Source organism: Mustelus asterias, unplaced genomic scaffold (assembly GCF_964213995.1).
Source record: "Mustelus asterias unplaced genomic scaffold, sMusAst1.hap1.1 HAP1_SCAFFOLD_74, whole genome shotgun sequence".
In the NCBI taxonomy this organism is placed as follows: domain Eukaryota; kingdom Metazoa; phylum Chordata; class Chondrichthyes; order Carcharhiniformes; family Triakidae; genus Mustelus; species Mustelus asterias.
Genome location: NW_027590134.1, coordinates 1,276,346 through 1,281,103, shown reverse-complemented (window position 1 = coordinate 1,281,103; position 4,758 = coordinate 1,276,346). Strand labels below are relative to the sequence as shown.

General features: G+C 45.3%; 1 non-coding gene across 1 annotated transcript; it reads right to left on the bottom strand.

The window, feature by feature from the left end:
• Positions 1 to 254: 254 nt before the first annotated feature.
• Positions 255 to 337, bottom strand: trnal-cag (transfer RNA leucine (anticodon CAG)). Its single transcript has one exon. It is a non-coding gene; the product is annotated as a tRNA-Leu (tRNA).
• Positions 338 to 4,758: the final 4,421 nt, after the last annotated feature.

Sequence of the window (4,758 nt, the reverse complement as noted above, 5' to 3'; positions counted from 1 at the left end):
CACGGGAATCATTTATTCTCCAAATTAATTATCTTTGTGTAATTGGTGACGAATTTCCTCTGGAGCCACTGCAGTGCGTGTGAACAACACTGCTGTTCGGGAGGGAGTTCCTGGATTGCGAACCGGCCAGACTAACGGCGATATGTTTCCAAGTCAGTGTGGTGTGGGTCTCTGAGTGGTCGTTGTTTCTCCGCATCTGCTGCCCGGTGAGAGATTTCTTGGTTTTGGATGGTGCCTCGCGAAGTAAAATTAGCTGTCAGGAGTGGGATTTGAACCCACGCCTCCAGAAGAGACTGTGATCTGAACGCAGCGCCATAGACCGCTCGGCCATCCTGACGACATTTGCGCAAGTGTAAAATCTCTGCACAAATCGAATTGAATTCCACCTTTATTGTTATTACTTTTACAACGCGATGCGTTTTTCCATTTTCGAACCCCAGACAGAGGCCTGTATCTGAGTCCCATCCTTCCCCAAGCTGCCGGGAGGTGAGGAGTTTCTCATTGCTGCATTGCGCTGTTTTCTCAAATCAACAAAAACCCAATTCCCGCCCTATCTGTTCCTTGCACGAAGGTGTTGAGAGTTTCAGATCTGAGCAACGTGAAGTATCCAATTGGAGAGTTACATCCTGGCGACAGGAATATCTCTCCACAGCTACTTTCGGAGCTGCTGAATATTTCCAGCATGTCAGTTCATTCACTGACAACACAATCCTGACTCTTGGGCGCAGCTCCAGACACAGCTTTTCTGTGATCTTCGCACTGTCTGTGTGGAGTTTGCACATTCTCCTCGTGTCCGCGTGGGTTTCCTCCGGGTGCTCCGGTTTCCTCCAACAGTCCAAAGATGTGCGGGTTAGGTTGATTGGCCAGGTTAAAAATTGTCCCTGAGATGCGTAGTTAGAGGGATTAGCGGGTAAATATGTGGGGGTAGGGCCTGGGTGGGATTGTGGTCGGTGCAGACTCGATGGGCCGAATGGCCTCCTTCTACACTGTAGGGTTTCTATGATTTCTAAGCTCAATCTTCACTTTCCTGCATACATGCTTTAAAATCGACTCTTTTCACACTCAGCATCCTGCAGCATTGCCTTCAAACCTCACCCAACCCTCCACCCGCCCATCAGGGTCTCAGAGGTACAAGTGCGTCTTAGGAATTCACAAAAGCAAGGGGATCGCAGAGTTTGTGAGGGAATATAAAGGATTAATCCACACTCACACACAGCCACAGCAGATGGTGAAATTTGACATCAATAAAAACATCTGATATTAAAAGTCTAACGACAATCAATCGATTGCCTTAAAATAACACAACTGGTTCACTCATGTCCTTTAAGGAATGCATTTTTTTCCTGGTCTGCACCTCCATGTGGCCCCCGACGCTCAGCAACTTTGGTGACTCGAAGCTGTCCTCTGAGGCGACCGACCAAGCCGCTCAGGTCAAGGGCAATTTGGGATGGGCAACAATTGCGGGCCCAGTCAACGATGCCCATATCCAAGGAATGAATAAACAAAATAAATAGCTGATTCAAACTGAGGGGGATACATAAAGTCAGTTGCAGTATCAAAGATTGACAGATACAGAATTAATTTAGAAACTATCTTTCAGTTCTGGAAGCTGACAGCCAGAACAAGTCACTTGTACAGGCACAGTTCAACAGATAGAATCTGTTGTAGGTAAAAAAAAACATCTGACACTATTAATCGATCAAAGTGCAGGTTTATTTTCACAATTATGGGAGAAGTGAGGTTTCTAACAGTGGACCCCCAGCCTTCTCTTCGAACACAAGTAAGAACAGAGTTTATATATGTCCCGGGCCCCGCCCTCATTACATTGCAATTCTCTGAGATGTCTGTCATTGTTCGTGGTGAGATTCTTGTTGCATCAGCAGTATCTTCCTCTGCGTAGTTTGTTCGATCTCCAAGGCCACGATTGTTCGTCATTTATATCCTTGAAACAATATCACAGGTTTTGCACAAACAAGTGAACTAATATACATACAGGTTTGTATCATACTTTATATCAGGATAAGAGGAATAAAGTATGATGAATATATCTATATGAATCTATGGTTATACGATCACAGAAGGCATACATGTCAACTCCATCGTGTTAAACAAATTTACATAAAAATGGAGATTGTTTAGCTTATTTCGAGCTGCGTTAATCGCATTTCTTAATAACAAGTGGAGACAGCAGAATAGCTGTTCCTCTTATCTGGCACAGACATGAAAAACACCGAACTCTGACGAAAACATGAACTCTGCAGTGTTCTCAACAAAATCACAGAGTTCGGGTCTTCATGCTGAAGTGTGACAAAGCTCATTAACCCATTCCCGTCTTCAGAATCAGAAAGATCCCTCATTGAGCACCAGATAAGGCAAAGCACAATCTGAATACAGACAGATGCAGCAGAAAAAGCATTCGTTCTGCAGCAGAAAAAGCATTCGCACACGACCAGAAGTACGTGGAGGCATTAGAGCGAGTGCAGAGGAGGTTTGCCAGGATGTTGTCTGGTATAGAAGGGCTTAGTTATGAGGAGAGATTGGGTAAACTGGGGTTGTTCTCACTGGAAAGACGGAGGATGAGGGGTGACCTCAGAGAGGTGTAAAACATTATGAAAGGCATAGATAGGGTGAACGGTGGGAAGCTTTTTCCCAGGTCGGAGGTGACGATCACGAGGGGCCATAGGTTCAAGGTGAGGGCGGGGGGGGGGGGGGGGTGGGGAGGCTTAACACGGATATCAGAAGGACGTATTTTACACAGAGGGTGGTGGAGGCGGACACACTGGGAACGTTTCAGACTTATCTAGATAACCACATGAACGGAGTGGGAATGGAGGGATACAAAAGAATGATCTAGTTTGGTCCAGGGAGCGGCGTGGGCTTGGAGGGCCGAAAGGCCTGTTCCTGCGCTGTATTGTTCTTTGTTCTTTATTCTTTGTTACACAACCGGGAACATATTTGCACAACAGGGAAGAAATTGACACAACCGCAGCGAAGATCTGTCAAAGGCAGAGTCCCAGCTCCACAACAAGGAACAGTTACACAGCAGGGAATACAATTCAAAACAGGGATTTCTTTGTGTAACAAAAAATAACTTATTATGAATAATCAATTTTTCCACATTAGTCTCTTTCTGGTTTGCTGGGCAACATTTCTTGTTTGAAATAAAAAGAGACAGTGAATAGATTCCTGGCTTCCGCGAAACAGTAATTTTCAGGAAACAATGGACTTGCGAAGCAGAGTGGCGCAGCGGAAGCGTGCTGGCCCCAAATCCCAGTGGTTTATGGATCTAAACCATTCTCTGCTGTTGTGTTTTCGCTCACGTTCAGAAGAAAGGGATATCTGGGTTTTCCCTGCAGCAAGTTTGCTTCATTATCTTGTTCTACGTTCGTGAGAATATCACAGTGGCACAGCTCATTTGTCCCAATTTATGCAGCCAATATCTCTGGTTCAATTCCTGTTTCGGTTGAGATTATTCACGAAGGCCCTGCCCTCTTCGCTTTGCTCCCCGCCTGAGGTATGAATTATTCTGTTAAATCACCAGCAGAAAGTTCCCCCTTTGATGAAACATCTGGGACTGTGACCGTTACTTTAATTTTATAAGCAATGGCAGCATCGCATTTATGCGGCCATTTGTTCAGATATGAACCTGTGCAAAAAAAATACACAAACTGAGCATGTGAACCAGAAGAATCGCCAACAACTTCATTTCTATCGACGGCAGTTTTGAAATTCATCATATCGGGGACATTCGCAAACAATCAACTGCACCAAAATACAAACAGAAACTGTGAACCTGACGTGATTTGAACTCGCATCCTTCTGATCTGGAGTCAGACGCGCCACCGTTCCGCCACCCGCTCACATGCTTTCGTGATTTTTACATCTGTTTTATGTTCGGTGAATTCTAAAGCATCTCGGATACTGAGAGGCTAATTGTCCCCCTCTTCATTTTCTGTGGATAAACATTGAATCGAGGAGCAACAACGAACCAAGATTAACGAGAGAGCAGAAACACCACATTATTCTGCGGGAGGAAAATGTTTTTTATTACGGGTGTTAACAACACACGAGATAGAGTGGGCAAAAGCCTATGTTTGAGAAGTTTGCCGCATAGTTAAGGCGATGGGCTACTAATGCGTTGTGTTTTGCACGCGTGGGTTCAAATCCCATTCTTATCGTTGATGCGTTTTCTATGTCTCCATTTTGAACCATTTATAGAAGTTGAACCGATGATTCGTTTCGTGTTTTGCGGTTCACGGAACCAAGATAAAGTAACGACACAGACTTCGACAGGCTTGAGGGGCGAATAGTCCAGCACCATGCCATGTTCCTTTCTTCCTAATACAATGAGAAATTCGAGCTGACAATCGATTCAAATCAGGACACCAGCTTTGGACAGGAGATTGCCTCCATGAAAATATGTGGTTTCAGAAGCTCCAAAGGAGACGTCAGCTTCATTTGCGCATTTTTAACTTTCCAGAATCGGCAGGTCAGCCTTGGAAATAAGTGCCGTGTTGGCTGGCTTGCCCCTTCGTGTCAGGGCGATTAGCACGGTAAATATGGGAGGTTACGTGCACACGCCCTGGTTGGGATTGTTGTCGGTGCAGGGTCGATGGGCCTAATGTCCACTTTCTGCACTATGTGGATTCTATGAAGTTCGAGACGGCAGTTTCACTTCTCTGAGAACTTCTCTGCGGCTTTGTTGCTTAAAGCCTGGGTTCCAATCCCAGCAGATCATTACTCCCTTTCCAGTGATCG